The sequence below is a fragment of the Camellia sinensis genome, chromosome 2 (assembly GCF_055761805.1).
Source record: "Camellia sinensis isolate YWXY chromosome 2, ASM5576180v1, whole genome shotgun sequence".
Lineage (NCBI taxonomy): Eukaryota > Viridiplantae > Streptophyta > Magnoliopsida > Ericales > Theaceae > Camellia > Camellia sinensis.
Genome location: NC_138962.1, coordinates 32,368,643 through 32,392,118, shown reverse-complemented (window position 1 = coordinate 32,392,118; position 23,476 = coordinate 32,368,643). Strand labels below are relative to the sequence as shown.

Sequence of the window (23,476 nt, the reverse complement as noted above, 5' to 3'; positions counted from 1 at the left end):
AGTTTGTATCTTCTTAATTGATATTATTCACCGGGCTATCGCTCACGCTCATTCATGTGTTTGTAGGTGAGCCAAGCGAGGTCCAGACCCAGCCCCAGTGAAGTCTGTGTGGAACAACCGAGTTTTGGAGAGTCAGCCCTATTGTCTCACGCACGAGACTCGTCTTCACCTTTCTGCTATGCTATGTTAATTTCGTCATGTTGACGAGGACTTTGCATATGTCTGTATATAGTTTTCATGGGTTGACTTAGTTTTTTGATGATCCTGTTTGTACAGAACTTATGCTACTGTATTTCTTGTTGTGAGTTATTAATGTATATATGTTTGGTTGTTTGGATGTGCCATGTATGCACAGTTCTATGGACAAAGTTTTGAACTGCTTCCGTTTGGCCCCCTTTAACTCTGTTAAAATACGTTTGGTTTGGTTTGAGGCCGTAGGTGATCTCATAATTGTTGGCCGGTTATGTCCTTAACCTACGGGGGCGGGTTCGGGTCATGACAGATAATTTCTACAGTCATGTGTAGCTAATCTTCTCACCCTTAGGGCTTAGATGAAGCCCTACTCAAGAAACATTTGAGGTTTTGTAATTAATTCTTTAGTTGTATTATTTTTGGATATAATTGCAAAACATTTACAAATTTTTCTACATGTATTATTTTATCTCGCTTCTTGTGTTTGATTTATGTGATTTGAAATGCATGGTTGTGCGATAGTTTTATTTGTACATATATTGAGATCCTAAGATAGATCATGCTAAGGGAAGATGGACTGTTCCTACAACAATAGTTTTAGCATAAGTTGGGTTCGTACCATTCGAAGAAGGTCTATGCCTAGAGTTTCAGTCTATGAATTTTTTGGACTATCATATTAAGACTTGTAGTCATAATATATTATATCATAATTATCCATTAACTAATCTCCCAAGAACAATTACAATTCGCTCATGTTACACAAGTAGTGGTGGATTTGAACACCCTAACGAATTTTCTTCAACCAAACTTCATCATTCTTTTATATTTACTTGTCATTTTCATAAAGTTCACATCATCAACCTTCTTTGATCAAGTAAAAATAATTTTCAATTTTAAGCACTATAGTTAGTATGGCCTGGGGTATGCCCTTTGCATTTTCATATAGACCTTGCTACTTCTTCTTTCTTTCTTTTTTTTCCTCATATGCTTACCCACCAAAAAAAAAAAAAAAAAGTCCAATTATTACCAACCAACTAAATTTCCTAGAAATGTTATATAAAAGGGGAAAAATATCATCCCAAGGTCCACTTTCTCTTCAATTAGCTCTATGGTAGGGAAGGGAAAGAGAGGGAAGGGAAAAAATCAAAATGGGTTTCAACTATGATTGGCTCTAACCTCTAGGGTAGTTGGTATTCTTCAAAATCTACCTCCCGTGATCTTCAAGCGTGATTATAAAACAAATGGGTTTCAACTATGAATCAGAATAGGTTTCAACTATGAATCGGTTCCAACTACAAGTGTGATCTTCAACAAGTTTTAGGAATAAAGTGCCTAAAAAATCACGATTGTATTGCACTTTATTCCACTACACTAAATCGATTATAAAACTAATTGCCAATAAAAAAAACTACAATACCAGGTTTTCCATCAATTAGAAGAGGACAAAACAAAAGTTGAGTTTTTTCTGGGAAAACAAACGAGAGGGTTTGAGTAGGGAGGAGGAGTACGAAATACCTTTAAATGTAGTGACGGTACTGGAGCACTATAAGAAGAAAGATGCATTGTTCTGTACTGAAGACATTAAATAACAAATCATAAATAGGAATGGATCTCATATAAATTCAATTCCAATTATGAAAAAACAAAGAATTAATATGAACATGTGTATATGCCATTGTGCATACAAACATGTATATGCATATGTTATATATATATACATAAATATATATATATATATATAGAGAGAGAGAGAGATAGAAATTACCATCCAGACAGAAGATTGTTGATGTCGTGATGCCGTAGATGTAGACCTGCTAACCCAGCAAGGCCAGTACCCAACAAACCCATCTTCATCATCTGCAATTTTGAGGGCTAAGGTCATGAGTGGTAGCTGAGAGAAAAAGAGGTAGCTGGGAGCTGCCGATCGAGCTTTCGTGGGTGATGGATCTCAGGCGACGGTGACCAACAAGAAGGTAAATCGGTGCTCTAATTGCCGGCGAACGTGAGTAGGAGCGATAGTGAGAGATGGAGGGGAGAGGAGCAGCGGAGTCGGAGAAGAAGGGGGATGCTGAAGAGAGAGAGAGAGAGAGAGGCGATGGATTTATTTGGGGTTTGGTTTGCAAAAAAAAAAAATATATATATATATATACATATGGTACAATTGGCGACCAAAACTATTTTAGTCGCTAATTAATTTTATAAATCCCTCCAAAATTTAAAATGCCTCCCTCCAAATATTTTGGTTCTTTGGTGACAAAAATTTATTAGTCGTTGAAAATAAATTTTTGGCGACCAAAATTTTGGTCGCCAAAAGATAAAAAGTAAATTTTTATTTTTCATTTGGCGACTAAATGGTTTTAGTAGCCAAAAGTCAATATACAACGACTAACATATTTTTTGGTTGCTAAAAATATGTTTTTTGGCGACCAAAAGTTTGGTTGCCAAAGATAAAAATTTATTTTTTATTTTACATTCGGCGACTAAATGGTTTTAGTAGCGAAAAATAAATATACGGTGACTAAAATAATTTTTTTGTCGCCAATTCTGGTATTTTTAGCGACTAAATTTTTTTTAGTCGCCAATAATCAATATATCTCGACTAAAAAAAATTAGTAGCTAAATATTATACTTTTGGTGACTAAAAGAATTTTTTGTCGCAAATTCCACAACTTTTGGTGACCAAATTTTTTTTAGTCACCAATTTTGGTCACCAAAGATGCATTTTGTTGTAGTGGTTTGATAACCCTAATCTCCAAAACAACTCATTATATATATTAAGATCCAAAAATAAAGAATCGGGTCATACATTTGCCCATTTATCGTCGGGTCACTATGTGAGAACCCGAATATAAAAATTAAGTAAATAATTAAATAATAATATTACAATCTCAAATATTTTTGTGGTGAATTCTAAGGTGCAAATTAAATATTATTGGAGGATCCTTTAATTAATTTTTAAACCTAAAATAAATTTATGGTGAAAGTCATTGATTTAGAAGCAAGATTTATTATTAAAAAAAAAATAGAGAAGAGGGTGTGACTTGAACTCTAGACCATAAAATTAATAAGTTAGGTTCTTACTATTTGAGTTGCATGTAACTTATATATGTATTTTGTATATTTATCTATCTATTTGACCTATGTGTGCCCACCACTAGTATAAAATAAAATAAACACAAACCCTAACTCTTGTTATAATTGTTTTCTACAACACTAGCAGCCCTAGCAGCCGTGGGTTTATGAAGGAAATAGAGGGGTTTTTCAATCATCAAGATTATTGTTGTAGCCAAGAAGGAGAGCTTTGGGTGTGTTGTGCTGTGTGGCCTCCTAGGTTTTCTTCTCTTCTTTCTTTGTTCTTCATCATTATTCTATAATTATTTTATTCATTCATGGAGAGGTTGTAGGTTTATGTATTTTGTAAATATATGTATACACTGTTAAGAAATTTAAGGAGCTAAATTCATGTATAAAGAATCGGTGTGAATCTTAGTCCAAAAATTCTGCACACAATCACAAACTTTAAAAAATCAAGAAACCATATCAAACGGATGAATTTTAATATGAAATTTTTACAGTAGATCAATTACATATTGAATTGCATATCTGAATTTTTTCATAATTTTTGGGAGTCAAAACCCATATAAATTGAGGTATTTAAATCTGTCTAGGAAACCAGTCCGAAACAGTAAATTCGGGAGTGTTGTTCTCTTTGGGTATAAATCCAAAAATTATCAAATTAGTGTCATTAGAACCGTTTACGAGTCTAGTTTCGTACGTTTTTGGCCTTGCATTGATTGCTCATGTATATTAAGAGAACCATCAATTTCTTTAAAGTGCTGCAGAAAACAACCTGTTTGGGTATAATAAATTGTAGATAATTATTTTGATAAGCAAATCAAGTGAAACCAATTGGGTTTGAAACTTAGGATATATTAGATCATATCTGGAGGTTATTGGAATTTTTCGAATAGCGTGGAGTGGGTTTTGTAATTTTCAAAGTTAGCGAATAGGTTGGGAAGGTTTGTTTGAAATTCTATTTTATCTTAAAGTCACAATTAATTAAGTTTTGACCGGAACCCATGTCTTGGGTGATTTTAAACGTTGAAGAACATGAACTTAGCTAATATTTAAGAGTAACGGTGAGTTGGGTTGAGCCGTGTTAGTGCGCTTTAGTTGAGGTTACTTAGTTCCTATTTTGTAGTATTTTAAATTAGTTGTGACGTGTAGTTTTTTTTTTATACTTCGTTCAAGGCACTAGTTGGACTTTCATACTTTATTCAAGGATTATATCATTTCGTTTCAGGTGAGTAGTTTCATGCTACGTATTTTTATAAATGTTCCCCTACCCTGAACTGTTGGAAAATTAAATTGTTGTTTCAAGACTAAACTGTTTTGATAAATTATTATATTATCAATGGAATCAAATTATTTCTGAAACATGTATGAAATTGGCATACTGTAAACTATTTGTTTTGGTCTCATGTTTATAATGATGAACTACTATGTTTTGCGAAACTGATGTGTATTGATTATTGGGACCATGTGTGTTTTTAGTCCAAGGAAATTATTCCACTGTGTGTGGTGACTCTGGCCACTAGGGAACAGATCCGGGTTGGGCCGTGATGACTCTAGTGCTCAACGATTGTAAGGAAAAGACCTTTAAAAATAATTAGGTGACCTTCAATCGGATCGTCTTTGAGAAAAGGCCCAGGTGCCACCCTGAGGATGACTCTTAGTTCGGTATTAATCCAACGGGGCTTATAGCCTGAGAAATGTGTGGCAGATTATTTGTTTTTATTGGTACCCAGAAAATTATTGGTGTTCATGTTATAATCTGTTTTAAGTGGAAAATGTCGTTTATCATGTTCTTGCGAGACATGAGTATTTTAAGTGTTGAACTGTGGAACCTTCTTTTTGAAACAGATTGTATTTACCAAACTGTATGCCAATCTAGTTTCTGTGATATATATCTTATTTTGGAATTGAACCCTGTTTTCAAAACTGTATTTACTATCCATGTTGCTACTCACTGAGCTATCAGCTGACTTAGTTGTTTACCATTTTCAGGTGTTAGAAGGACTTAGAGTGGACTCATGGCATAGTGGGGACTCAATTGCATGGACCTCTAGGGCATTCCTTTAGTTTAGAGTGTTATGTCAAGTTTGTGCATATTTATATTTATTCTTATCAAAATTCATTTAGGATTATTTTTGATATGTGGGTTGTTTATATCTCATAAGTTTGGATGGTTTTTGATTACGGTTGATTTTGCCGTTTATAATTGTGACATGTCTGGATTGAGTTTTGGTTATTTATTATTGGACTATTGTTCAGTTGTTCAATGTGATTGGATTCGTGTTTAGGCTTACGTGTGCCTTGGGCTAAGTCCCTGTGGGCCACGGCCGGTCATGCCCGGATTTGGGGTGTGACACACTAACGATCATAGGTAGAAACTAGATAGAGTACGAGACACCCACAACAGTACAGAAGCTAATTAAAAAATATTTACTTTTATACATAGGGAACAAATATTTGCATGAAGCTTGTTGTAGGAGGTGGTAGTAGTTCAGACTTTTGTTGAAAGTATTTGGGTTCTAGTCGCTTGTTAGGTGGAGTGAGGAAGACCTTTGCATGGGTTCTATAGCCTTGTGTCTGTTCCATGTGTAGAGACGCTTACAGAATGTTGCTAAGGATGCCACCCTTTATCCTTAATTTTTTTTTAAAGAAATTAAATAAAAAAGTAACGGAAAAGTGAAGAAGATATTTTCCTTATTTCATGGAATGTATTGTTACAGATATTTATAGACAATACTCTAATGAATTCTGTTACACCAGTATATCTAACTAATCTTGACTATCACAATTGTATCTAACTAATCTTGCTCCAGGTGGCTTAGTGTAACTGTCATACACATGCTGAAGAGTTGGTTGCAGCTTTAGCTCAGTTTGAGATGTCATAGTTACATGTGCTTTAATTTTCTTATCATCCTCCCGAAAACTAATGGGGCTAGGAAGCACCATGAGTTTGTCTTTAAGGTAGTGAAATCGAGCAGTAGTCAATGGTTTGGTGAAGATGTCAGCGAGTTGATTAGTGGTAGGAACATAGGAAAGAGTAAGTTGCTTGAAAGAAACACGCTCGCGAATAAAATGACAGTCAACTTCGATATGCTTCGACCAAGAGTGAAAAAACAGGATTCGAGGCCAGAACCATAGCCGAAATATTGTCACACCATAACACAGGAGGAACAAAACATGGAATTGAGAAATCCTTAAGTAACTGTTGAAGCCAGCATAATTCAGCAGTCGTATAAGCCATGGAGCGGTACTCAGCTTTAGTGGATGAATGAGACACAGTAAATTGCTTTTTAGCATACCAAGAGATGAGATTAAGGCCAAGAAAAACACAAAACCCCGAGGTAGAACGGCGATCAAGACAGTCACCAGCCCAATTGGAATCAGTGTAGGAGGTAAGGATAAATGGACCAGGAGTAAAAGATAAACCTTGAGCCAAAGTGCCTTTAACGTAACGGAGCAGTCGCTTTACCAAAGCAAAATGGGCATTAGTGGGACATTGCATGTGTTGGCAAGCCTGGTTGACAGCCAGAGCAATGTCAAGCCGAGTGATAGTTAAGTATTGCAAACCACTAATCAAACTGCGATACAAAGAGGGCTGGGAAAATGGCAAACTGTTAGCTGTGGCGGTAGAAGATTTAAGAGCCATGGGAGTGGGGTAGGCTTGCAATCAACCATGCCAGCCCTAAGAAAAAGCTCACCAACATATTTTTGTTGGGATAGAAAATAGCCATGAGAATGAGAGTGAACAGAAATGACCAAAAAATAGGACACAAGGCCTAATTCCTTCATAGAGAAAACTGTATGCATGTGAGAAAGGAGGGCCTCAATAAGAGTAGAATCAACTGCCGGTGAATAGAATGTCATCAACGTCCCAAACTGAGCTAAAGCTGCAACCAACTCTTCAGCATGTGTATGACAGTTACACTAAGCCACCTGGAGCAAGATTAGTTAGATACAATTGTGATAGTCAAGATTAGTTAGATATACTGGTGTAACAGAATTCATTAGAGTATTGTCTATAAATATCTGTAACAATGCATTCCATGAAATAAGGAAAATATCTTCTTCACTTTTCTGTTATGATATCAGAGCACTTCAACTCCAACGAGTGAAGGTCTTTCAATGGCAAATCCACTTTCAAATTCATCTTCATCTTCATCCTGTGTTTTGCCTCCAAATCTTCATCATCTTCTATTAAATTTCAATTCTCTGATTATAGTCAAACTAGATTCTACTAATTTTTTTATCATAAAGAATACTTGTATTCATAAAATGAGGGAATATCCAACATGAAATTTGTAATCATCAGCTATCACACATCGTAAAAAGACTAATTTAACCTTATTTGTTTTTGTTTTTTTTTTTTTGGTTTTTGTCGCTTCATTTTTTTCCCCCCTTACAGTTTTCTTTTTCACTTCTTTTCCATATACAAGTCTCCACAGATGCAAATTCATAATTGAAACATAAGCTTAAGGTGGACGTAAAATGAAAAATACTCGATATGCACTACATGAAATTTCACTTTTGCGACTAATATATTTGGTCGCCCGTTTGGTCGCCAACAGGTTGTCGGGGAAACAATCGGCGACTAAAATTTTTTTGGTAGCCAAAAGTGACCTATTGGCGACTAAAACTTTAGTCGCCATATATTTTTTTTAAAATAATTAAATATATTTTTTTTTTACTTTTAGTGACTAAATTATTTAGTAGCTAATTTGAGCATGTATTTTTGGCGACTAACTATTTGGTAGCCACAAGTTTCACTTTTTGAGAATTAGCGACTAAACGTTTAGTAGCCAAAAATTTCCTTTTTACAATTGGCGACTAAAAGTTTAGTAGCCAAAAGTTTCACTTTTTGACAATTGACAACTAAAATTTTAGTAGCCAAAAGCCAACCTGTGATATTTGTTTAGTCGCCAAAAGGTCTCATTTAGTTTTTATAATTTGTTCTGTAATATTTTTTACGCCACTTCTAACCTGTGCATATACAAAATTATTCATCCACTCATTCATTCATTCCATTCTCAACCATTCAATAAAATTATTTCTCCACAACCTGTAGCATTCAATTTTCAACCATATACAAAACTTAACTATTAACCGTATATATCAAAGAAAATAAGAATCCATAAACATAGTATAATCCAACAAATACATATACTATCCAAATCAACAATTAAAATCCAAATTAAAAAAAACCTTAATAGCAAAACTTATCAGGTGTACATGTTAAGAATAAACAAAAATATAATGTAAATTGCGCCCATGCAAACATCATCAATTTGGCCCAAAAACATCATTGCATCCATGCTAACATGATCAATCTGTAACAAAAACATAATATCCATTAATATTTTATTGAATAACATTGCATTTACAATTATAAAAAAATATATATATATATGATTACAGTAAAGCATGAAACCTCAATAGAACCCATCACCATGTACCAAACTTGGTAATTTGCTCTAAACATATGTAATGGTAAGAAACATGAAACATCAGCTTAAAAATAAGTTATATAAGAAAGATCTGTTAAGAATTATTTGAAAGTAAATAAAAAAATAAAAAAAAAAATTGCACAAACTGGTAAATTAACTAAAAACAAATAATAAAGCTATTAATGCCATATATATTCAAAACAGCTTATAAGCACATCAGAAACTCGGTTTTGCATCACCCATGATGTCTTGAAGGGGAATCCGAGTAACTCATCAAATGCTAGCTGATAACACAAAATTCTACCACACAAAATATAATAAAGGGGGATCTTTCAAACTTCCAAAACTGTGGTCTCAAGTATCAAGAAGTATATCACCAAGATTCAAAGAAGAATGGGACCTTTCAAACTTTTGAAATTGTGGTTCAAGTATCAAGAAGTATCACTAAGATCCCAACAATGGCAAAATGCAAAAGAAAAAGGGGGGAAATCAAATCCTAAAGGGGGGAAAATGTATCAAAATAAAAACAAAGGTTAAAAATGTGAGAATACTGAATACATTGAAAATTACTTGAAAGACTCATACAAATTGACCATTAAATTTAAAATAACAACTACATGATAAAGAAAATTGCATTATATGTTGCAACCTCAAATCATTGGAAATAACTTCAATTGTTGCAATTACTACTGTTACAGCAGCAGCAGCAGTAACAACAACTCATCTAAGTTTACCAAGCAACCATGAAAGTGCGAACAAGAATCATCACTGCGGAAGAAATAAGTTGAACTCCCAACACTTTAATCTCTAGCTTGAGCTTTTGATTCCAACTAGAAAACTATTTTGATACAAGAAATTGTATCACAAGTAAAACAGACACACAGTAGAAGTCTTGAATAAACGTGCCATGGCACTACAAACATACGACAACAAGGAGTTTCTAGTAATCCGATAGTTTTGATGAAATTAATTAAAAACTATATAAGATGCATTCTATAGCAAGTATACTGCTCAACACACTTTTCCTACCTGATCGAATTAGGCTAGCAATCCCCTTAATCTCACATTATGTTTCAATGGGCTATTATTAAATTCTAGATGCTTATTGCTAGTACCTGCACAAGTAAAAAAGTTGAGATGAGATAGTGTAGTTTTTATTTGAGATTTAATGTCCATATTCCAGTAAAAACATTTTTGAACCTCTACATTACAAACCTTGAGAAACTAAGATCACTTGCAAGGGGGTGAGGAAAAACAGCAACAGGTGGTGATGTAATGAGCCTGTTATGAGCCCCTGGAAATAAGCAATTATATCATTAATTGAAAATAAGTGGTGTAGCTGCTACAAAATGCAAAATTCTGAATATAAAAATTCCATGTGACAGTTCATTATGTAATGGTAGGAACAAAAACACCAAAAGAATTTATCATTTATCAACTCATTTATTGCAATTCAAATATGAAGGATTTTAAGTTATGGGATATGAAACCTGGGACGTGATTTCATCAGGTTAATACTTCATCACTCTCGCAACTGCAACTCTATTTCACTTTTTTGTATGCAAAATTCAAGGTATACCTGGCATATTGTAGCTTGACTTTTTCGCACCCCCTTTCGAAAACTCAAAATAAGCCCTACAGTTCGAACTCCTGTGGTTCTGAATCTAATATCACAAGTGCAATGTGAAATTGATAAAAACCAAAGAGTCTAAATCCGAAAAATTGTTTGGAAAATTGATTTTGAATAAAAAATGTCAAAATTGGACTGATTTTCCAAATATAGAGTCGTCACCTAAATATTTTTTATTTTGGGGAAATTTAGGAAACCCATGACTCGTGCCAAAGGCCACGTGTCCGTCATCACAAAAGTTGCTTCGACTCGGGAACTTGGGTACGAGAGGGGAAGGTCATGAATACATTTGAGCACCCCCGCTCGCCCGATCAAAGATCGGCCTCTACTAATCATGATATGATTTTTATCAACACTATAAGCTCTTGTTCCGGTTATTAGGCTAGCATTTACTATGTGATGCGTACACAAGGTATAGACTAGTTTGCCTGAATTGGAACAATTCAATTTCATGTTTTGTTTTTCAAAAAGAGTTTGATTTTGCCACTTTAACAAAGTGGGCTTAAAATTTGTGAATTTTCCACTTGACAAAGTGGGCTTTAAACATACATTCATTGAATCATTCCAATTCAAGCAACGAGCCTTCATCCATAAGCACTCAAACAGTTTAAACAAGTAAGCACTTAGCCTCATGGCAAGCATGCTAGTCATGACAGTCATTCACACTCATACAAGTATGCTAAAACACCAAAAACTCACTTAGTGCTCCAAGCTAAGATAAAAGAGTTAGAAAAATATGCATGATTCCTAACTATGCCAAATGTCTAATGCAACACATGCGATAAAACAACTAAAATAGGCTCGGCTACTTAACATGTTATTTGCAACAATTTCATAGCATGCATTTAAACACGTATTCAATGAAGTATTGAAACGACAATGCAGTTAGAATGATGCGCCAAGCCTCGGTGCATGCAATACAAGATGAATAGATGCAAGTATAAGGTATGCTAAACAAAGTGTGATGTCCCTAAACTAACCATCATAAGCAGTTAAATAAAAAGGAGAAAAATGTGGGGTTGGAAGACATACACATTATTACAACATTGACGCCCTCACGCAAGATGGTCCGAATGAACTAAGCTAACTAGCTAATTAAGCTAAGCTAAGCTAATTATTACAAACCAAATGAATAAATAGCTAAACTACTTAACCACTTATTACAACACTTGAAATAAATTAACTAACTATTCTAAGTTAATTAATTAATTATTACAACAAAACAAGCTAACTACTCTGCCTCGGGAAACGAGGGATGTGCATGCACATGCTCGGTTTCCACCCGAAAAGACCTTTGTTTGCTTCAGAATGCCTTTGTTTGCATAATTGAACACCAATACTGCTGCTCACTCTGCTCTACCCTAACAACACTCTGTTGTGTTTTGCATCAGTGGCTGGCCGGCCACTGGTAAATGCTGCTGGCCACCAGCCGGCTATGGTTGAAGGCTGCCGGCCATGGATGATGGTCTGCCAGCCACTGATGCTCAAGTTCAGCTTGCTGCAACAGAAGACAAACAGAGCATATACAGGGTATTTCAAGGGTTTGTTTGCACAATCCACCCCTCATTTTCATGAGGAAATCAAAGGAGTGGTGAACCTAAGCCACAAACCACCAATTCAAGCAATTTCATTGCATGATGGCTTGTGTACCCAAGAGTGCAACTTCAATAAATGCAAGAAAAAAAAAGACACAAACCTCCTCCCTTTCATGAAAGATCAAGGGAAGTGGTGACCTTGGATCCTTGAATCATTTCATCACTAATGAGTATGAAATGGTTCAAGTTTCCATGTGTTCAATTAACGTCCGATTGAACACACCCAAATTATTATCTTGCTTACTTTTTAGTCCCAAGTTTTAATTACTCATTTTGCTTCACTAACCATTCCTTAATTAAATTAAGTCCATTGGTGAATTAAAGTCCTCTAATAGAAAGAGGGCTCAAAACACAAGTTGCTTTGGGTATGAAAGAAGCATTATACCATTGGTAATGAACCCCCTAAAGGATTAAACCATTAAGTATGAATCCTTTAAACAAACAAGTTGTTTGAACCACTTTCAAAGCAAAACAGAAAGCCAAGAAAGGAGGGAGGTCGCAGAGATTGTTAGGTGCTGAAAATAAGTGAGAAAAGCATAAATAAATGTTATCAACTCAAACAAGATGGTGTCTAAGGCCTAGAATACCAAACTCATGAGGACAATTACACCACAAACATGAAAACCAAAGCTCAAATGAATTAACTAACCCAAAATAGAGTTAAAATAGTCCAAATCAAAGGTTAAATCATGTTGGAATTGAGCTAAAACAAGCTAGATTAAAATTCTAAAACATGGCACATGCTAGACTAGTAAGCAAGACACAAGGAGGGGAGGCTAAGCCCTCAAAATTTGGACTTCAAAACATGATTTTGGCTATTGAAAAAGTTCTAAAAATCAGTGTTTAAGGGTGGGAAACACAAGGGCAAAGACTTCCAAAACAAGGTACAAAAAAGGGCTATCAACCTCTCAACCTTTAATGGCCTTAAACCTAAGCTTCAGCCCAAAACACACAGAGTTTTAATAGCCCAAAACAATGGAAAAATAGTAGGAGTAGAAGCAAATAAAACAAAGCTACAAGCAAAGTCTTATACCTTTGAAGAGAAGAGCAACTCCAAGCAACAAAACCAAGCAAACAACACCCTCTAAAGCACAAACCAAGCTCAAAAGTAACTCAGCTCAAATGTGGTGAGATTTGGTTAAGGGCGTATAGGCAAAGGTTAAAGAATTGTAGGCAAAAGTGTAGGGAACTTGTAGAGAGAGAGGAAAATTTTTGAGTTTAAAATTTTCTAACCTTGCTATAAGAGAGAGGGGGTCCCTATATATATAGAAAACATGAATTTCCCTGAAGAAGATCCAGCCCTACACGTGGGGATAGATGCATGCATCTGTGCAAACAGCTGGCACAGCTGGCATAAAATATATGCAAAATACACTAGTAGCTGGTTGCCAATCAGTGGTGGTCAGTAAACCATCACTAGTGGCCGACAAGCCACATCAGTGGTCGGTAGCAGGTCAACAAGCAAAAAGGGGTGGCCAACAAGTCTCTAGCAGTGGCCAGCAGGCCACTAGAGGTTGCAGGCTGAAAAAGATAGACTTGGTCCAAAACTGGGTTTGAAAGGCTATCAAGGTTTGTAAGGCTCAGAGTCGTGGCATTTCGCTGAGGACTTCGAGTGCTTGGCGAGCAAACAGACTCATCATCGAGTGTGCGTGCGAGAATGCCCAAGTCGTAAGGGCCGTCAAAAATGGGGTGTCTACAGTTGCCTCTCTTTGACAGAACTCAGAGTCAAGAAATGACATGAGTGAATGTCAAAGCCCGAAGACGACCCATTTTGACAAGGCCGTAGGACTTGGATAAATAATTAAGACAGAAATAAATGGTTGTGCCCGCAGGCTGCCTACGTATCCCTTTGTAAGGAATCAAACCAGTGTAGTTCTGGGGCAAGATGCAAATGATATGCATGATACAACTTTGAAAGTTGGACTTACATGCCTCGCGAAGCCAGTTATTTTGAAAACTCATAATCATACGCGATGATGCAATAAACAATAACAAATACGATAAGCAAAATAACGAGAGAACAATACATGAATGAGCAGCTTCGAGCAAACAACACAGATTCTATGTAAAAAGAACTAAAACACACTCTAACCACGCCAAAACACGGATGAGGAAAGAAAACACCACTCAGAGTTGCGTTTCACGCATCCTGAGAAACAAGAAGACGAAAACCGCTCAGGATCGTGTTTCACACGTCCCGAGAAACAAGAAACCACTTGGGGTTGTGTTTCACACGTCCTGAGAAACAATCACTCGGGCGCGTACTTCGTACGTCCCAAGGTAAAACCCACCCAGGGCAGCGTTTCACGCGTCCTGAGAAACAACCACTCGGGTGCATACTTCGTACGTCCCAAGGTAAAACGAGGTGTGCGATAGATGCATGAAGTGAACAAGTGCGATAGATGCACGAGTTAAGGGAGTGCGATAGATACCAAAGTGAACAAGTGCGATAGATACACGAGTTAAGGGAGTGAGATAGATGCACGAGTTAGGGAGTGCGATAGATGCAGAAAGTAAACAAGTGCGATAGATGCACAAAGGAAATAAGTGCAATAGATACACGAGTTAAGGGAGTGCGATAGATGCACAAAGTGAACAAGTGCGATAGATGCACGAGTTGAAGGAGTAGGTTCTCTTACCGAGACACAAGTGATCTTATTTTGAACTCCTTTGAATGAACCGTACATACAATATCATTTGCCTGCATAAGAAAGAAACTTAACAAGTGCGATACAACAATAATGCATGTTCTATGCAAGATAACAATCGAGAAACGATGTTAATTCAAGGCATATTCTATGCTTGACTTAACCGATGCAAGATGCGCATGCAACATACATGGAATGCATATTCTATGCAACAACGTGAAATGTGTATTCTATGCAAGGACGTGAAATGCATATTCTATGCAAGGAACAACATGAATTCTATGCAAGAACAAAATGAAATGCATATTCTATGCAAGGAATAAAAGTGTAATTTACCAAAAACAAATTCAGTAACAGCTTTCGATTTACCTCTCAGACAAGTTACAATATGTTTAAACGGATACACCTCATTCATGTTGACAAGTGACGAACATCATGCACTGAAAACACAGTTTTGAGCATCCGTAGGCTTCCGTAGAGACCATCTAAAACCAACAGTGATCTATCCCTATACCCAAGGACACAAAACAATATCAGGATTCCAAGGGAAGCCACCGGCCGGCAATAGGAGGAGGGTACCGGCCATGTGCCCGCCACGAGTGAGCTTTGCTGGCCACGGATAGGCCTTGCTGGCCCCATGCGGGCCACCGATGGCAGTGCAAGGCAAAATCGACTTTTCAAGATCGGGTCTTTAAATATAAGTGACAAGGGCTCATTTCCTTACAACCTTAAGACTGAAATCCTTTATTCTCTCTCTCTAGGCACTTTTTCTCTCTAGATTAGTGCTTTCTACGCATTTTCCAATGCCCCACACGAAATTGATTCGTTAAACCCTCTTTGTTTTTTCCATTTCGAACCGATTGAAATTTGATTTCGGTGCTTTTTCTTGGAGTTTCACCACTTGAGGCTTATTCCCCTCAAGTTTCTCTCGATTTCTGTACACTTTTCCCGGCTTTGACTTTTTCTTCCATTTTCTCTCTCCTAGGGTTGACTTTTTCCAAGTTTATCCTCTTTTTGACATTTTTCTTCACTTTTTACCTACTCCGCACTCATTTTCAAATGGCGAATGATATTCCTCACGACGGAGCTCCTCCAAAGACTCCTTCAGTATTCCCACCTGTTGCTGAGGTAGCAGAGCCAACAGTTGACCTTGAGGCCAACATTGAGGCAGAGTTCGAGCCTGAGGACGAGCCAGAGCCGCTACCGTTGAGGGTATGAGCTTTCGATCCAGAGAGATATCATCCCCAGACACACATCTTGCCTGCCGGAGGCATCAAACGCTTTATTGAGTTTACTCGTGGCGCACCGGAAGACCTCCTACTAAAGGAGCCAGCTTCTCACCTGTCAGCCATTGCCGTTAAGGTATGAACTCTGTTTTCATGCATTTTTGTCTTTCTTTACTTGCATTTCTTACACTACCTTTTATTTGACTATACTATCATTATTGTTTTATCTGATTCATCTGTTCTTTATCTGTTGTATCTGTTCTTTATCTGTTGCATCTGTTCTCTACCATAGGGTGAGTCTCGTGCCTTTAGAGGGTATGGCACTACGACCACATGAAACTGGTATGACGAGCTCCCTGCTGGAGTCCGAGATATCATAGACGAGGCTGGCTTTGGCCTGACGCGGGTCATCACGAGCCGTCCTCTCTTGGGAGCGCTCATGGAGAGGTGGTGGGACACCGCCACCTCCTTCTACTTTTCTACTACAGGGGAGATGACGATGACTCCCTATGACTTCGTCATGATCACCGGCTTAGACGTAGAAGGCGATCTGATCCCTCTCGATATCGACATGGAGGAGTGGGAGGCAGCCTGGTTTGAGCTGCTGGGAGCGTATCCACCCATATCGGACAGGCATGGTCAGATACACCTGGTTTACAGAGTAGTTCAGAGGATCGAGCCCGAGACGATAGAGGAGATAGAGCAGTATGTCAGGGGCTTTCTGATGTTTGTCTTTGGTACCATCTTGTTTTCGAACAGGTGGAACACCGTTGGCTTGTATCTGCTGAGCGCCCTAGTGAACCTTTCTCGGGTTCGCTTTTATAATTGGGGCGGTGCTGGCCTCACCACCTTATATGGCTATATGAGCTCGACCTCCCGTCTGAGAGGAGACTTGATAGGAGGCTACTGGTGAGCCTGGAAGGTCCGCATCTCAGTTTCCTCTTAGCATTTTACATTTTTTGCTTTACACAGTTTCTACTTTACATATGTTCAACACATGTGCTTTCTGCTTTGCACTTTCTGTATCTGCTTATACTGTTCATACATTGTACTTTCTACTTTGCACTTTCTACATCTATACATCTATTTATGCATTGTGTTTTTTGCTTTATACTTTCTACATCTGTACATCTGCTCATGCATTGCGCTGACCACATATCCCTACATTTTCTTCTTAACTATGGGTCTATGCATATTTTCTGACTCTAGCCCTAGAGCCTGTAGAGGAGCTTCCATTGGCAGTTCCCTAGTCACGGAGGTATGACGGCCGGCTCCAGCGTAGGACCCGCGAGCCCTTGACATTGTTCTGCCACTACTTCGACACGGTAGTTGCCCATGAAGTAACCCAAAACATAGTCATTTTTGCTTTAACATTGTTTTGATTCACATTACAACTGACAGCAATTAATCATTCGTACAACTTCTATCTGCAGATCTTGTGGAAGCCATGGGCCATGATGCTAGCGGGGATTCAGGACCAGTATGCTGGGTCTTGGGGCACATTACGTTTCTGCATCCTACTTGAGGGGCCAGTCATCCGGACTTGGTTCCTGAGCGAGCGGTTTGTGTGTCAGACTGTGGGCCTACCTGACCCGATCATTTCGATGGCACCACCTGAGTTCATGCGTTCAGAGGACAGCCTATCTCTCACTGAGGTCATTCAGTTTATGGTGGGCTTGGATGTTGACTACTTCCGAGCAGAGGGTGACTACGCAACCTTTATCCAGACATATCTGATGCCACCTCTAATTGATGTTCTGGAGGTGAGAAAGTGAGAGCTCCTGCTATACGAGAGGCGCGTAGAGTGACTTGGACGACTAGGGCTCGTGGCAGAGAGGCTTCCCGGGCAGGGTAGAGGACCGGTTGGCTAGTGTTTCCGACTATGCTGACATGTTGGCGACATACTGGGAATGCTTAGATCCCGATTGAGCCTGCAGCGGCTGGGCACAAGTTTGTCGGGGTTCGAGGCCCAACTCTGATATGGACCACACTTTACATTTTGCACCCCACATTTCATTTCAGATATGTTTATTATGGATACTGATCATACAAATGCATTTCGCAGGCACCGATAGAGTACACAGGGAGCTCTCTCGAGCTGATAGCCTCCCTGATGGGCATGGTACAGAAGAGAAAGGCGCTGCTCAGTCTCTACGGTATCCAGGTAATTCTCTTAAGTTTACGCTCCAGGCATTAAATTTCCACTGATACACCGACACTAACACTTTAACTATAGTTTGTTCCAAACTGTACTGATACACTGCACTGGCACACTACATTCACACATTGTATTTACACACTATATCTTATTTCTACGTACACTCATTCTGCATACCATGCTTGAATTTGATATGCACACTGAAACTGATATGTTGACAACTGTCCTTTTCAGATTTCGGATGTACCGACAGCACCGACAACAGCAACACCAGGACCAGCAGTACCTCCGCCAGTAGCAGAGAGGAGAGGTAGAGGTAGAGGTGCTCGAGGTCAGAGCAGTCCTCCTGAGCCCCACCTTCAGGGACGACGATGCTGAGACCAGTGGCTCAGAGGAGGCAGTGAGTCAGTATTCTGGGTCATTTGAGAGTGGAGATGATGACGCAGGCTCAGGTTATGAGAGTAAAGGTGACGATACTGAGGAGGGGTAGAGAGTGGTGATGATGTCGGCTCTGGTTCTGAGGCAGATTCAGATAGGGTGTTGATGGAGATAATGCCCCAGAGTCCTCTCCTCCGAGGAAGAGGACGAAGAGGGCCTCTAGAGTATGAGGCTACTGGCACTATTTTTTTTGTACTTTTGCTTAGTTTCTTTTGTTGGTAGCATTAGCACATTGTATAGCTCTAGATAGGTTTTATTTGCTTTTAAAACTTGTACTCCTCTTTTATCAAAAACATGATCAGAATAAAACCTTGCAATTTTCTATGAAAAAGAGTTGTTATTTTTGCATCATGAGCACCATATTTGTATGAAAAATGAACATGGAATTTAATTGGCCAAGAGCACTCTCGATTGAAACAGAATCTTAATCGGGTAACGAACCGACCAACAAACGAAATGGAAAATGCAACATACAACTCGATAAGCAAATTGATAACAACTCGATAAACAAAACAACTCAAATACAACTCAACAAACCTGCTAAAACTAAAAGGACTTAAAACAAGACCTTAAAACACTCGAAGAGTAGAATAAAACACATGTTTTCAGAACTAATTAGCACGCAGGTGGATAATAGGGTTAAGAAGAAGGCTGTCGGCCAAGAAAAGTGCTTGTTGGTCACCTGCCAACCGCAAGGGGTGGCCTGCCGGCTACCAATACGCCTTGTCGGCCACCAATGTGGCTTGCCAGCCACCTGCCAGCCACATGCTGACCACCAAAGTGAAGGACCTCCAGATTTGACACCTGTCTTCCACTCACTGCCTTAGTTGTGAGGCTACCACCATTGGAAAGTAGACTTTCGAGGCTTCAATTAGACTCAAGAATGACCTAAAACTGAGACCGGATGAAGGAGATATGCCAATTTGAAATCGGGCCTAGAAGTAGATTTTTTGCGGTCGACAGGTGGCCGACAGCCACCATTTGTGGACAGCCAACCACCACTTCTAGTCCGTCGGCCATTGGTGTAAAGCCTAGATATTTTTGCTAGCTGTCCCAATATAGATATTTTCAATTGACGGACTGTTTTTCTATATATAGAGGACCTCTCTTCTTGCTTCCAAGGTTAGAAACATTTAGGAGTGAGGAAATACTTTTGGAAAATTCCTCTCTATAATTCTTTCTCTCTCTCTCTTGCAACTTGCATAGCCTTTGCCTAAACACTCTAAACCAAACCTAGAGAGCTTTTTGCTGAGGTGATTTGAGCTTGAATTTGAGCTATTGAAACACTTGAGAGTGTGAAATTAGTGGTTTATTCCTCTTTAAAAGGTATACCTTCTCTTGCTTTTGTACCATCTCCACCCCACTTGTTTTCCATATTTTCTTACTATTTTTAAGCTCTTTAAAATCTGTATTTTTGGACTGAAACTTGTGGTTTAAGGCCATTAAAGGTAGAGGGGTTGATAGCCCTTCTTTACACCTTAGTTTTAAGGTCTTTGCCCTTGTGTTTCCCACTTTGTTGTCAACTCTTTTTGAGCTTTTCAATACTAAATTTTAGAGTTATTTCAGTGGCTAAAATCATATTTTGAAGTCTAAAAATGGAGGGGGTAGCCTCCCCTTCTTATGCTTTGTTCACTAGCTTAACATGCTCCATGTTTTAGCTTATTTTTCTAGCTATTGTTAGCTCAATTCCAGCATATTTTAGGACTGTTTTAGACTTGTTTTTGGACTTTTCTTAGCTTTTAGTTGCATTTGAGCTTTGTTTTGCATGCTTGTAGTGTAATTGTCCTTACAAGTTTGGTGTTTTAGGCCTTAGACACCATCTTATTTGAGTTGATTGCATTTATTTATGGCTTTTCATACTTGTGATCGCTCTTAATCACCTCTGCAACCTCCCTCCTTTCTTGACTTTTGTTTTGCTTTGAAAATGGTTCAAACTACCTGTTTGTTTAAGCATGAGATTGAGATGTCATGCTTAATGGTTTAATCCCTTTGGGGTTCATTACCAACAGTATGATGTCTCTTTTATGCCTAAGACAACACTTGGTTTGAGCCCTTTTTCCATTAGAGGACTTAAACTCACCTTTGGACCTAATGAATTAAAGGATGGTTGGTAATTAAAATGGGACTGAAATGGTGCAAGATAAGAACTTGGTTTTGTTTTCAATTGGACGTTAATTGAACACATGGAAGCTTGAGGCATTTCATACTCATTAGCGTTGAAATGGTTCAAGTTTCCAAGGTCACAATTTCCCTTGAGCAATTCATGAAAGGAAGGAGGTTAGAGTCTTGTTTTGTTGCATTTATTGAACTTGCACACTTTGGTTCATAAACCATCATGCAATGAAATTGCTTGAGTTGGTTTTTTGTGGACCAAGTTTTGTCTCTCCTTTGATCTGTTCATGACAATGAGGGGTGAATTGTGTAAACAAGCCCTTGAGAATATCTTGTGCATGCTCTGTTTGTTCTGTGTTGCAACAAGATGAACTGTGCAGCAGTAACCGGTAGGCCATCACCAGTGGACGGCTGGCCCCTTGCCGACCACCAATGAAAAATTCGGCAGTGTGTTTTTGGGGTAGAACAGAGACATTCTGGAAGTGGACAAAGGTGTAAGTGTTGTACTGTGCAACAGAGGCTTTCTGGAAGCAAAACAATGGCCTTTTCGAGTGAAAACGGAGCATGTGCATAAGCATTCCTCACATACCGTGCATGTTTAAACTTAAATATTTAGCTTAGATATTTGTTGTAATTGATTAGTTGTAGCTAGTTAATTTTGTTTAATTCGTTTGTTGTAATAATAAGTTAAGTAGTTTAGCTAATTTAACTTGTGTTGTAATAATTAGCTTAGATTAGTTAGCTAGCTAGTTAGTTCATTCAGATTCTCCTTCGTGAGAGTGCAATGCTGTAATAATGTGTATGTCTTCCAACCCCACCTCTTTCTCCCTTTTATTTACTAGCTTATGATGGTTAGTTTAGGGTATCATGTTTTGTTTAGCATGCTTCATGATTTGCATCCACTTGTTTTGCATACATCGAGACTCAGTTCATCATTCTAACTTGCATTATTAGTTTAGTATTTCTTTGAATACGTGCTTAGACCGCATGCTAACAAATCAATTCATATGCTATATTAGTAGTCGAGCCTAATAATTTTGATAATGCATGGTTTTGTTATAGTATGTATCTATTATTGATATTTGACAATTTAGTTAATAATCTTTTGGTTATGTTGAGTTGGATTGTTATCCCAAAAAAATTGTTAACAAGTTATTGTATTATATTCAAAATTTATAAAAGTTTAAACCGCCAAACCGATGCACATTTATCCGTCAATCCGCGCAATCCGTATCCGCCAATTTAACGGATGGATGCAGATTAATTTTTTCGAATCCACCAATCCGGCGGATGGATGGTAGATTGAAAGTTCTACGGCCGTAACCGAACCACGAACGTCGCTAGATCCTACCACTCAAGTCTGTTAAATAATGCAATAGTAAATATTACATAATAAACAAATTATAATACATTACAAATATAACCATTATAGTATTATTGTTTATATTTAAAATGATGAATATAATTTCCTCATGTAACAATTACACTGCTGAAGATCTTTGTCTTGGCATGAAAAAAATTGCCTACACTTCAAAATTTGGGCTGAGATGTATATTTTGCAATGGAAAAAACAAAAATAAAAAAGTGAAATAGAGTGATTATACAAGAACATCAAATTAAACATGCTTCACTATAAGCCTATTTTGACAGGCCGAAAATGGCAAAGTGTTCCACTAAAAAAAAGTAAAAGATTAAAAAATTGACTGTCTTTCTCTCAAAGTTATATGTAATAAGAATCTACTCTAATTTCATAACCCTAATATCAAAAACAACTCATTAAATATATTAGTGTGAGTGTTAATTTCTGACCACACAACCAAAGGAGGAACTTAGCTGGAGAGCACTGGCAGAATAGATTAAGCCTGAACAACCTGTCACAGAAAGATAAGAATCCGGCGGTGGTTCATCCACCTGGGGGCACTCCGACGATCAAGTCAGTAATCGAATATCCCTCAAAGATAGCAAATTGTGCTTAACTCACAAGAAATAACAATATCTCACGTCTACCTAAGACCCACATGGGTGCCCTGCTTTTGTAACCAACACTGACCTGATCCCTGTAAAAACCTCACTTCAGTGAACTCAGGCTCAATGTCTATCCTAGACCCTCAGCCAGATAGGGATAGGCTCCCTAAGAGCTCTATCTTTATCCAGACTGAGATTATCCCTTGTTCTAGGACTCCTTCCCCTTATTTGCTTATCTCAGCTTCCAGTATCTTCGCAGATAACCTCGGCCTAGCTGAGATCACCTCGGCATCACGATCAAACCGTGTGGCACCTCGACTGATACTTCAACGTCACCTTGGCCACGTGTTGTTATCCACAAAATATGTCTCCACAACTGCCCCCTAGGTTCTATTACCTCTCCAACCTGAGGTGATGAAACCTATATCGCTAGTTCATTTACCATGTCGGCTGAAATTCGTTCTTTTTTCCATGACCGAGATCATTACTCATCGGCTTCATGTACCCAGGACTCAATTGTCCACTCATCACAAACCAAGAACCAAAAACCAATTCTTTTAAGTTTTTCTAGCCGAAATCGTTCATCTAGCCGAGGTTTTTACTTCATTAAATCAAGAACTCCAAGAGTTATCTGTGCATGAGCTATCGTGCATGGTTTTCTCAACCGTTTTCTCTACGCGTCCCTTTCTCGTTGGTTTGTACCTGGCACGCGTTATTAGGTAGCGTCACTTCTATGCACGCCGCCTGACAAGCATGTCGTCCAAGGCTTTTCATTATGGTTTGCCGCCTTTTCAAGTTTTTAACAAAACTCTTTTTCTCTCTCTTCGTCTTCTTACTTCGCATTATCGTATTTTTTCTTCTGCTCATAGTTTCTCTCTCTAAAGTTCCCAATCCTCCTTTGTTGAGCTTTCGCCCTTTGCAACTGCCGCACTTATCTCCTCCGGCGAGCTTTTTATCTTCTGCTTTCGATTGCTTACGTCGTCTGACTCCGGCAAT

At 38.2% G+C, this 23,476-nt stretch overlaps 1 protein-coding gene and 1 non-coding gene across 8 annotated transcripts in view; one reads left to right on the top strand and one right to left on the bottom strand.

Moving 5' to 3' along the window:
* The window catches only part of LOC114266388 (E3 ubiquitin-protein ligase MBR2-like), a 282,653-nt gene that overhangs the window by 139,519 nt on the left and 119,658 nt on the right, over nucleotides 1-23,476 (top strand). The gene's annotated exons all lie outside the window — the stretch shown is intronic.
* Nucleotides 8,921-8,991, bottom strand: LOC114288772 (small nucleolar RNA snoR60). Its single transcript, XR_003638397.1, has one exon. It is a non-coding gene; the product is annotated as a small nucleolar RNA snoR60 (small nucleolar RNA).